Source organism: Cryptomeria japonica, chromosome 11, assembly GCF_030272615.1.
Source record: "Cryptomeria japonica chromosome 11, Sugi_1.0, whole genome shotgun sequence".
NCBI classification, from domain to species: domain Eukaryota; kingdom Viridiplantae; phylum Streptophyta; class Pinopsida; order Cupressales; family Cupressaceae; genus Cryptomeria; species Cryptomeria japonica.
In genome coordinates, this window is record NC_081415.1 from 216,700,442 (window position 1) to 216,713,588 (window position 13,147).

At 33.4% G+C, this 13,147-nt stretch overlaps 1 pseudogene; it reads left to right on the plus strand.

Moving 5' to 3' along the window:
• Positions 1–12,927, plus strand: part of LOC131078447 (probable LRR receptor-like serine/threonine-protein kinase At1g56130) — a 59,797-nt pseudogene extending 46,870 nt beyond the window's left edge.
• Positions 12,928–13,147: the final 220 nt, after the last annotated feature.

Sequence of the window (13,147 nt, forward strand, 5' to 3'; positions counted from 1 at the left end):
GGGACAATGTGCTAGGGCAATTTTAAGTGAGGAGGACCAATGATGGGCGCATTTGAGGTGTGCTAGTGACTTCATTGAAGGTGATTTTCCTAGATGAGCAAGGACAATGCAAAGTGAGATTTCTAAGTGCACAAGGATAAGTGCTAGGCGGAATTCCTAGGTGCCCAAAGACAAATGTTGAGCAGCTTTGAGGTGTGTTCAGAACAAGGATAATGCCATGCGTAGATTTGGTGTAGACAAGGACAAAGAACAAGGAAGGGCGGAATTCCACCTCAAGAAAGGACAAAGCAGGGTGCCTTTGAAGGGTGCACAACGACAAGGAAGGGTACAAATCCCATGTTGCCTTGAGGATAAAACTAGGCGCAAGTGAAGACTAGCCAGGGACAATTGATAACACTTCCATGATGTGATCAAGGACAACGAGGGACGCCAGAGAAATTTCTAAGGGAAATCCACACATTTTCATTGCATTCCACATTTCATCCTTGAATTTGAATTCCAACTCTAAACTTCTATACCTTAGACAAGGATTTTCACAAAAAATCTCCTTATTTCCTATCTTGTCAAGGTTGGAAAATCCAACCTTGACAAGGAATTTTCCTTGTGAAAACATTTCATCCTTGAATATTTAATTGTTCATCAACACTTAGCACTTCCAAAACCTTAATCCTCTTGATGACTTTACCTGACAACTTTTGCAACACTTTTTGCATTTTGACAACTATGACAACATTTTGCAAAATTGACAATTTTTACATCTTTACAACTTTCTTGCTCCGTGACAACATTTTGCACTTCTCAGAATCTCGCCCTCAATTCTCAATCTTTACACTTGTTCAACAATTTTGGACTAGGACAGGTGACTTGATCTCATCCTTAAAAACAAATTCGCTATCAAGACTCAAAATTACTGCCAGAAACACTAAATCCTAGCAAATGACTAGACTACTAAGCAAAAAGAGGGGGTCCCCATTTGCAATGGGGTGATGTGTGAAAAGGTCACAACACTTTCCTATAACAAAGTGTCTAATTGTGAGGGCCTCTAGACTAAGTTTCTCAAATATGATGTGGATTCGCTTGCTTGCCCCATTTCACATGTTTTCAATGGGTGATTCATTTCGAGATCCCTTCTACTTGGTTGCACCATATTTTCCACCTCATTTACAAATCTAGGGATTTCTCTAATTCAAATAATTAGAGGATAGTTATGAAAGGGTGTAGTTCTATGAAATTTTATGCCATTGTAATGTCCCCGTTTTCGGGTTCTCTTGTAGTGCAGTTCAGCTTGATTAGAGGAGTAATTCGATGTCACCAGTGAGCTCAAAAGGTTCAATGGAGTTATTTGACACTGTCTAGAGAGACTTCAAACAATTTTTCCATTCTTACTATTTGTAGTAAGTGTCAGTATAGTCACCGATTTGATCAGTTGGCAGAGTTACTATTTTTAGTTAGTTGATGATTGCTTAAAGTGATGATATCTTGGCGACTTATGGAGTTTTGAGATATTTTTTAAAATTATGTTAAAGTATTAAAGTTAAATTAAATATTTAACTTAATGTTATTTAGGAAGTGTAGTTTGAGTAGTATATTTCTACTGCCCAACTTACTATGCAAATTGTTGGAGGTACTATTTTTTTTATATTGTAATAACCTCCGCTATTGCTAAACACAGAATTTCCCGTCTTTCATCCGAAGTTCAATGAATGGACATTTAAACAAACAGTTTGCATATTATTGACGAATAATTATTGAGTTGTGAGAAATTGATTTTCATAAACACGTGACTTGAAATGTGATATACAGATTTTTACCATCAATCAGAACAACTCAATAACGAATAACCAGAATGAAATTCAATAACAGATATCCAGAACGAATGCTTATCAAAGATATTCACTGATTCAATAAACAGAAAACAGATTGCACATTATATAAACTTTGTGCCGAGCAATAGGAATCTGACCTTTTTGTGCTGTTAACAACGTAGTCAGTGGAACTTCACATCCAACAGCATATAAAGATATTGCTTTTCCTGAATTAAACCCACGATCTCCAAACTTCTTTTCAGAAAATTGAACGAAGCTTACGCCAAAGTAATCTCCTAGTTTTGATATGCAATGCTCCAGCCGTAAATATGAAGTTGTGTCCAGGATGAAGAGAATCCGCCAGAAATAAGTAGAATCGCACCTTATAAACTCACGCCAACTTGGAATGGTCCACGCAATCACCCAAAATAATAAAGTTTGTTTCATTGCTCAGCGCCTTTGGTCTTTTTGCAGGATTGTTAATGTCATTGCTGGTGCCGTTGAAACTCAAGCTGCGCTTTCATGTCTTTGTTGGTATCATTAAAACTCAGACTGCTTGTGTTCTTTCAGTTTTCACGTTTAATAGTTGGTATGCTCTTTCAGCTGTCATTTTAGTCTTTCTACAGCTGTTGTCTTGTATTTTCAGGTTCCGAGTTATGCTATGTATGCAATATCTAATGACCTACATTCTACAGCTTTATATTGCTGATTATGTAATGGTCTACAGCTTTGTATTGCTGTTTATGGTACTGTTTCGACAAATATGCCATGTATTATCTGACAGTCTTCTATTTATAATTTTAATAAAAATAAATAAACATCCACAACTTTACAATAATTGGCTCATTTATAATATTAAATTTTCCATCATTCCTAAGTCATTGTCAAATGCTTTCCGAATATTTTTCCAGGGGTCCTCTTCAGATAAATTTCATTAAGTCCGGTGATTAAATATGTCCACAGATTTATTATAATCTATTTGCCGAATATTAAATGTTAAATAATAATAACCTGTACACGATGATTTGGAATAATTATAAATATCATTGCCCAAATACTTCCGGCACACTGGTTATTGAGGCTGAGTAAAATATACTCCTAGAATAATATCTGTTTGATCAAATCATAACTTTTATTCTTTAATTCAATAAATCACTAAGAGAACTTCAAATTGAAACTTAACAAAATATATCTCTAAGATTTATACTAATTAAAATTTGAAATTTATCTTTTTAAAAGATATACAAATTTTTTCGTGGAATCTAAATGTGAACTCCTCACAAATTCACTACAAATATCAAGTTGGGTTTTGCCCAACCTATCTAGACTTGAGGGTTTTTGTCCCCAAACCTACTAAAAGCCACAACTCTCCAAACTCTTCTAATCGTTGTCTTTTGCATTCCAAAGCTCCTTTTAATAATGCTTTCTAGCAACGGATTCTTCTAATTAATTACTAAATAAATTATTTTCCTAAAAAGAAATCACTTAAACTTTAAATAATATTAATTAATTATTAAATAAATTAATAATTAATCAATTATTACATTGCTACCAAAAAGGGACATTACATATATAAATATTTTGGTGATTTTTTTTATCTACTTTCTTCTATTACCCTATTTCCAAGTGCTTGATACTTTTTCTTAGTGAGGTTAAATTGATCCAACTTCCTTCTTTCAATTCACCACAAATGTTAGAAGCATTGAATTCCCTTTGGATACTATTTATTCACACATAGTTTAATCTCCCCATTCATGGTCATTCCAACATTTTTAATTGCTTTAGTTTTCTTGGAGAGTACCATCCTTTTTGGAATAGAGTTTAGCTTTTGTCGTTGTGTTAGTTTTTGTCGTTGCGTTAGGGGAATCAAGTTGAGTCTATTGATTCTTTTTGGGTGGAGTTTCAATATTTTGAGAGTAGGAATATTCTATTTTTGGAAAGTGAATTTTAATTAAAATTGATCTCTAGTGAGCTTCAAAGTATGTTGGTGTATTCAAAATTCATCTTTGGGCTATTTTTGTATTTTTCACAACTTTGACTAGATGTGCGGAAAATAATTTAATAATTAAATAATTAAACATTAAGTTGGCAAAAAATTAAAATTAAAATTAAAAATAACTTATATTAATTATTTAATAAGGTGAATTTCAAAATTTCAAGTTACTAAAGTGCCAAAAAAAAAAGGTAAAAATAAAATAAACTCAAAAGGATTGTTATTTAAAAAGTGAGTTTTAAAGTATAATTTTTAAAAAGTTGTTTTTGGGAGTTTGAGATGTTTCTTAGCTCTTTAATTCCTAGGACAGAAACCCTATGGACATTAGGTTTTGATAATGAGAGATCTACCTTCTTTGATTTGTAGGTGGAACCATTTAGATGTCACACATGTATTAAGAATTTGCATGTAATGGATTTGTGTTGAAAGTTATATTATTTTCTCAAAAATTACAATGTTGTTTGGGCAAAAAGGAAAGATCTCATATTATTGTGTAGTGCATGTGTAGTAATGAGATAAATTGAAAATAATATTTTATAGTTTTTTGTGTGCTTGTCTCTTTGTCATATATGAAATATATTATCTTTGTTCATTTAATCACAAAAGCATCTCAAATCTCTCTTGCAATGTTGTTCACTTGTTAAAGCTAGTCATCAGCATCAAACTCATAACAAGTAAAAGAGACACAATGTTTAGTAAATTCTTAATAACTTGGAAATAGTACAAAGCTTGGAAGAGTTATGAAAGATGGAAATTACTATTGAACCTTGAGGAGTCAATGAAAATATAATTGAGATGTAGAGTACATATAACTCTAATGGAAGGAATGCTTGTTTCTATGCTCTTGACTATCAATGTTTTTTTATTTAATGAAACATTGACACTCTTATAGAATTGTTTTAGGTGTTAACTAGAATTTGTAAAATCCTCTTTGATTATTTCATTTAACCGCGTCTTTAATTTTTAACTATCACCTTCTCTAAGTATGGGAAATTGTAAGCTAAATTAAGTTGTTCTAATACAAGTGTGCAAATCAACATATAAACTTCCAATAGAAGTAACTTGTTTTTGTATGGAAAATTACCACAAACAATTTTAAAATTATGTTGAACCTTCAATAGATGTAACTTGTATTTGTATGAAAATTATCATGAATTATTTTTAGAATAAATAGCTAGCAAGCATAAGATGTATCAAATAATATCATTAACACACAGATTAGTAGCCCATGAATCATTTTCAGAATAGATAGCTAGCAAGCATAATGTGTGTCAAATAATATCATTAACACACGGATTAGTAGCCAACATTGTATGAAGGTTTTTAAGTCCTTTGATAACAATTGTTTTCTTGAATGAAAGCATTTTATTTTTCATTAGGAGCTCTCCCTCATGTGACCAATATATTAAGATCAATCAAAAAGCCTTTCTCTCATATTTTATGCTTTCATAGAAGATGTATTTGTTGCTTTTTGGTATTTCTATTTGCAATTTTTATTTTATATGTTTCAAAATAGGATCATTGAGTTAACATCAATGTACTCAATTTTTTTTTTTTTCCGTTTATAGTTAAATTGGGCTAATGGAAGCACAATCTTGAACTATCCAAGTTTCTTTATTTTTTGAAATCTCAGTTTTGACTTTTACCTGTAATTTGGACTTACTTTAGTATTGATGTCCTATGTCCCAGAGATCTATCTTACAATCAATTCAATGGAACTCTTCCAACCTGGTTCAATGACACAACTTTGAAAGCGTAAGTCAAGGGAAGTGGATAGCTTTATTTAAACCAAGTCATTAGTTAGACTTTTCAAACTCTTTAGTAATTGATCTGATAAAAGTCTACTATTTTGCTACTTTTCCTCTATTTATACCTTTTTTACTTTCATTTTTGTCTAATACATGCACCTTCTCTTGTCGAGTATAAATGTCTTTCTTGTTGGGAATTATATCCAACAAGGTTCTTCTATAGATTCATTTTGCAACATGTGAAATTTAATTTTCTCTATGTGCAGATGTAGGAAATTACTTGGATATAAACAATACAAATAATGGTTAAGAATATTCATTTATTGTTTAATATTGAGCAAACATTACAATCACACCTGTTCACATTCTACTACATAAAAGGAAAATTTTTACATTATTCTTTTTTAATCTGATACATTAGGTTAGATTGTGTATGAATTCAAAAAAAATATGTCAAAGCTTAAACCTACATCTATTTATTATATTCCTAGATATAAATTGTTCCTTTAAATTAGCATGAAGAACACCATACATTCAAGTCGATGGCAATGTTTTTTTACTGTAGACTTGCCTCAAGTAGACTGGCTTGCCTTCAACGGACTTTTCCTTGTAATAAAGGAACTCCACATTGTAAGTTATTCAAGTTATTTTATTTTATGTATATCCAATTGTATTGAGGAGTTAATAGGACCTTACACCTAGGAGGTGGAGATATTATTTTTCAAGCTGGTTAGCAATAACAAATTATATTATGAAAGTTAAATTTTTGTAGTAGGGAAAAGATGATAATATCAAACTTTAAATCAGTTTTTGTAGGCAAATGAACAAAAGCCCAAAAGGAAATAGCTAGAGAAGATACCACGATTCAATGAAACTAAATATAAAATGAGAGAAAACACATAAAAATGTATAATTTAAATAAATAAGTTGTTTGACTCTATTTTGTTCAACAAATTTGTAAGTGCTAACTAACTTAATGTAATAACAATTCCTCAATATTACTATTTTTTGTTTTACAAGTGCTAACTCAATTGACCAAGCATCTTCCAAATAATTTAGAATTGCCAATTTCATAACCTTTCTAACTAAAGATGATTGCTATCTGGCTTGATAGTGTATCTTTTGTTGCCTAGTGACTTTATTGGTTCTTCTTGTTTGGGCTTGACCTTTCTAGGTCTTGTTTTGTTGTTTCATCTTGTTATTTAGGCTTGGTCCCACATAAAATTTGAAGATATGCTTTCTACCACTCTCTTTTAAATTATGAAAAGTGATAATGCCCTTACTCATAAAAAAGGGTACCTAAATAGATACTTTATCTTTTGTGTGGACGTCGATGTGGATGTTGCTTCCTCACACATAGGGGCAAAGTCACTTGTGCTTTTAAGAGACTCCTAAATTTTGGTGCAATTTTAGACTTTTGTCCACTATTTCCCGAAGATTAAAAAAAAATTCTAAAAAATGTATCACCTTTATTTGTCTTCAAATGGCATGATTTCTTTACATCCTTGTAGATGACAAAATATTTTAAATTTTTCATTTAGTCTTTCTTCTCACATGGGCACAATTGGGCACAATTCCACTTGTACTGTAGCTCATATATGTGCTCCGTATTCTTCATCGTGGCTTCGTTAGTTGATGAGTTGGCTTACACTTGTTTTGTCTTTTCTTGTTGATGGGAGATGACCTTGGAACAACTTTGAATGCCTTTTACTCATAGGTGTGATTCATATAAAAATAATGTTATTTTCTTTTATTTTCCAATGCATTCTTTGATTGCTCCAAATAATTGTCACCATCATCTAGAAGTAGCTCATCTCGACCTCTAACCATATGTGACCATTGAAGGATCAGGTCAAGACATGACACCTTGGATGCTTGACTCAAAATGACTACAAATTTAGATTCAATGCACAATCGATGACAAATTAACAACAAAAATGAATATCAAGTAATACATACATCGATTTTCAAATTGGATGAAACACTCGATAGTATCCACCACAATAGTTTCATTATGAGAGATCGCACTATCTTTTCTACCATCATTATTAACATACCTAAATTTCTAACCATAGACGCACCATACTTTTCAACATGATTGTGATGTGAAAGGAAGGAGTTATAATTTGTACCCAAGACCATGCAACAAGTGAACTTTCTGAACTAGTTCAGAAACTTCAATTATCTACTATTGTCGTTATTCTTTATCCAACAAGTATGATTTGACCTTGTCAAAAGTCAAAATTCAAAATCTCTCTTTCTACTAATAAGGTTCAGAGGCTTGAGAAAAGTCTCATTAGATGGTGGTAGGCTATTAATAATCAGAGCAACGATATCTTCCTTGTCCCTTAGGTTTTTGATTGTGGGACTCGATCCCAAAATGTTTTTATTTTCAGAAGATGCTTTAATAGAGACCCACCCTCGTGAAATTCTTCAAATAAAGAAATTAACCTTCCCATAATATAAATGTAAACATAACATTATCGGCTTTGGGGAAATCATGAAACATGAATAACTCAAGTAATAATAGGGTTTTCTAGTGACACTTGTCAAAATCATCCCCAGACAAACCTGCAGTCACTGATGATGAAATGAGCAGAGATGAAGATGATCATCCTGAAAGAAGACAAGAATGAGGGAGTTGAAACCGTTAATTTCACAATCTTCAGTCGACTCATCATCCACCCGACATTCCCAACATGGAGGCAACAGTCAGATTTGGAAGTACGCTTAAAGGAAGTTGCTGGGCATGCAGTTGAAACATTGTGATGTCGTCAATGATGAAGTTACTGGAAAGAAGAATGGCGATGGCTGCCCAGACTATTGTTGAGCCAATATCCAAAGTTTATTTGAAGTTGAAGTACGGGGAGATCAAGAACTGTTACTACATTATCTTTCATTCCAATCTCTTATGCACGTGCTAAATCTCTTCTGTTGCTTCAATTGAAAACTAGGACAATGATATGGATTGCTGGGATCCCCAAATCCCTCCTTTTGAGTCATTGGAATTTCCGCACTTAGAGGCAGTTTAAGGGACTTTCTTCCTTGGTATTCGTCATAAAAATGCAAAGCTCCTCAAATTCACTTGTCATGTTTGGGTAGAAGAACCCCATAATAGACATATCCAATTTAATTTCAATCTAATGATTCTACAGCTCATCAAAACAGGTTCTGAGCAACTTTTTTTTTGAAGCTATTCTGTATTTTGTCATTTTCTTCCTTATCCTTTTCATTTGGCTAAAACTTTTCCTACTGGTACCAGTGAACAAAAAAAATATCCTGGGAATTGTCTTTCAAGTGCACTTCAGTCACAGTGTCTCATTCTAGGATTTCACAGTTACTAATAAGGACTTACACAAGGTAAATTAGTGTAAAGGCATCATGTTCCACATTTCTAATTTTCTACAGACTTCAAGAAGATAGACTTGCAGGACTTCAGTACTTACAAAATCTCTAGAGTTGTGACCACAAGGATCAAATAGTTAGTTTTCTGTGGAAAAAGAAAATAAATATGTACCTTGAATCTTCTTATTTATTGAAACTGTATTCTTAATCCAGAGGATCAGATGGGAGGAAGAAGAAGAACATACTAGAAGCAAATTGACCAGTTCTTTCTGGGAAACAAACTAAAAAGCAACCATTTTCTATCAACCAATAACAATTAAAAAGATGACAATGATGCTGTTGCTTCCTATGAAATGAAGCATTCAGTTTAGTTTGGTATTGTAATAAAGTTTTTCCTCATTAAAAAGAAATGTAACCTCTTGTTTTCTTGTCCAAGGAGTGCTGGAATATTTGTTAATTTAACATTTTGACTTCAAAATTTTCAGATTCTCAATTTGCAATAAATTGTGGCAGCTTACAAAAGATTTCCCAGCTTGGAATTTCTTATGAAATTGATAATGAAACACTTGATGCTGCCTCATTTTATGTGAGTGATACACAAAAGCGGGGAGTCAGCAATACTGGAGTTTTTCTGGACAATCCAGCAGCTAGTTTTACACAATCCAGTCAATCTCAATTCACGAATATGTTAGATACAGAACTCTACCAAACGGCACGCTTATCTTCCAGTTCACTAAGATACTATGGTTTAGGGCTTGAAAATGGAGAATTTACAGTAAAACTACAGTTTGCTGAAATAGATATTCTAGACACTCAAAGCTGGAAGTCTTGGTAAACGCATTTTTGATGTTTCTGTTCAGGTATGTGTAGCCCACTTTAATTATGATTTGATTTCTATTTCCTCTTCAAACAGTGTCTATGTATTTTCTTGTTTTGTATGGGGAAAGGGAGCTACAGATAATTTTTGGCATATTTTCTGTTATGGTCCTTTGTTGTTTACAAATGTCAAGTGCGAATGACATCGAAAAAAAATTTTAGGCAATCACAATGCATGCAATCTCATTTGGATTCTTTATTTTCTCATTTGGTAAATACTAGCTTTGCACAGTACCTCAGTTCTACAACTTTTTGTCCACTGATGTTGTAGGGGAGTAAAGTATTAACAAATTTCAACATACAAGAGGAGGCAGGAGGTTCATTTGTAGCAGTTGAGCAATCTTTCAGGACAAATGTGACTGAAAATTTCCTTGAAATCCATTTTTTCTGGGCTGGGAAGGGAACGTGTTGTATTACAGAACAAGGAACCTATGGACCTTTAATATCAGCCATAAGTGTTACACCTGGTAAAAAAAAAATGGCGTGACTTCTCTCTTTATTTAATTTAAAGATGTAAACAGAGCATAATTATGTTGGGATGAGGACAATGCATAGAAACGAGCAACGCTTTAGTAAAATGCAATTTTTAGCAGTTGCCTGCAAATTTATTTACATAATTTACGACATTAAATGCATATTGGAAACCCTAGACATCTTTAAACCAGAAAATTTTATTGTGTATAGAATTCAATGCTACTGTATCGAATCTTCCACCTTCCAACTCCACTCCAAAGAAAAGCAAGACTGGAGTAGTGATTGGAACTGTTCTTGGTGTAACGGCTGCTGTTTTGACATGTCTTGTTTTTATCATTTCCTGGCGGAGGAGAGTCAGAAAGTCCTTAGAAGCACGTGGTCAGGAACAAGAAGGTAATTGAAAGAGCTTTTAGGCAGTGCAATTTCATGAATTGTATCTTTCTCCCAATTGAGTTGACTTTGATTTTGAGGAATTTCATAATGGTGTTGATACCCACCACATCTTGCTTCTTTATCACCACTTGAAGGAATCCAGACAAAACCAAACATATTCAGCTATGCTGACATGAAGAATGCGACAAGTGACTTTCATGAAGAAAATAAGTTGGGCGAGGGAGGATTTGGTACAGTTCATAAGGTATGTTAATGTGCATTATAGTATTTGCATTCACTTGTTTTAAATTTGTGTACAGATATAAACTCCGTAGAGCAAACATAACATTCTTCGTAATTTATGTTTCCTAGCAATTATTTCTCATGTTTCATGCTAATTACAAATCTCTCTTTATCTTTAAATTTGCTTTTAAAATTTATCTGATTTTTGTTGTGCTGCACTATGGCATTATAATAGGGCATTCTTCCAGATGGTAAATTAGTAGCAGTGAAGCAACTGTCAGCTGAATCTAAGCAAGGAAAGCATGAGTTTATAAATGAAGTAACTGTAATATCTGCAGTGCAACATAGGAACCTCGTTAAATTGCATGGATGCTGTGTAGAAGGAGAACACCGTATTTTGATCTACGAATGTCTGGAAAATAACAGTCTTGCACAAGCTTTATTTGGTAACAATATGGCCACACCACTTGATTTGTAAGAGTTATTTTGTACTCATTCACAACATAGCAACAAATATATGAGTTTCATGTATGCTAAATCGCAGGCAACAAAAGATCTGAAATCCACCTGGACTGGTCCACTCGACACAACATCTGCATTGGGACTGCACATGGGATTTCTTACCTTCACGAGGAATCCAGTGTCCGAATAGTCCATCGAGACATCAAAGCCAGTAACATCCTATTGGATAACTTTCTAAACCCTAAGATTGCAGATTTTGGATTGGCTAAGCTATTTGATGAAACCAAAACTCATATCAGTACCAGAGTTTCTGGCACAATGTAAGATTACCTTGAGTATTAGATTTCATTTTTGTGAAAGAGATGAAGTTTTCTTATACAAACAGTATAATGTTCTGATGTTGTAAGATCCTATGTGAATGAGATATTCTTCCGGGTCACAATCTTGTTTATCTGTTCACAAATGCTTTCTTTTCTTTTTTACATGAACGCAATTTTTTTTTTTAGGGCTGATTAATAAAACTATTGTACATGTTGAAGCTTTTACAAACAGTTGAAGTTCCCATGTCTACTTTCGCATAATCTGATTGGAAAGTGTTTGTGTTTGAAGAGGATATCTGGCTCCAGAATATGCAATGCGAGGTCACCCCACAGAAAAGGCTGATGTTTTCAGCTTTGGTGTTGTTGCTTTAGAAGTGGTGAGCGGAAGGAGTAATACAGAGACAAGCTTGCCAGAAGAGAGTATCTACCTTCTGGAATGGGTGTGTACTAATTTAGCAAAGTTTCTTCAATATGCAGTAATTATAGTTTTAGTCTAGCTTAGTCATTACTAATGACCATCACCCACTCGTCAAATTGTAGGCTTGGCAATTGCATGAGCAAAAGAGACTGCTGGAATTGATGGATCCTCAACTAAGACCAACTTACATAGAAGAAGAAGTCCTCAGAATAATTGCAGTAGCCCTTCTTTGCACACAAGCTTTGCCTACAAAACGCCCATCAATGTCTCGAGTAGTAGCAATGCTGACTGGTGATCTGGACGAAATTCCTGTTGCTTCTCGCCATGGTTACATCACAGATTGGCAGTACAACAACCATTTGGCTTCTCGAGATTCTGAAAACCTATCTATTGCACTAACACCACAGCGGAGAAGCACAGATATATTGCTCCCTGAAAATGAAGAAATGACTCCATCAATGATCCACCAGGCTTTAGGAGATGGCCGATGAATATTGAACTCAAGGAACAACGTGGAGACCTCGTCCTTGCTAATGTTCCCACATTTTGTAGTGACTATGTTTAGATGTAGTGTAGTACCCTTATTCATAGACTCCCATACAGTTGACGTCCACTAGATCCCACATCCACACATGTTTATAATGCAAGTTGATATTAAAATTTGGGAGTAGGGATATAATTGCTGGTTTTTTATATTTTAGTGTTTCATTGTATTATATAAACGCCCATACAATTGACCTCTAGTGTATCCCACATCTACAAGTAATTTTATTGCAAGTTAATCTTGAAATTTGGGAGTATGGATACAATTGCTGGTTTTTGGTTTTTATATTAGTGTTTCATTGTATTATAAAATATGTCAATTTGCTTATTATGCTGTAATTTATTGGTGAGTGTTTGTGGATGAGTTTTCCTCAATATGTGTATAATAAAATCAAGTGAAATTTAAAATTTTGGGTTTTGTTTTTAGAGTATGTGTACATATTGAAAGCACTTTATTTTGTGATTTTGTAAGATTTTATATTCACGTACAATTCATAAACACAGAGAGAATTTAATTTAACGCATGTTCACAAATTGACAACTTTGGG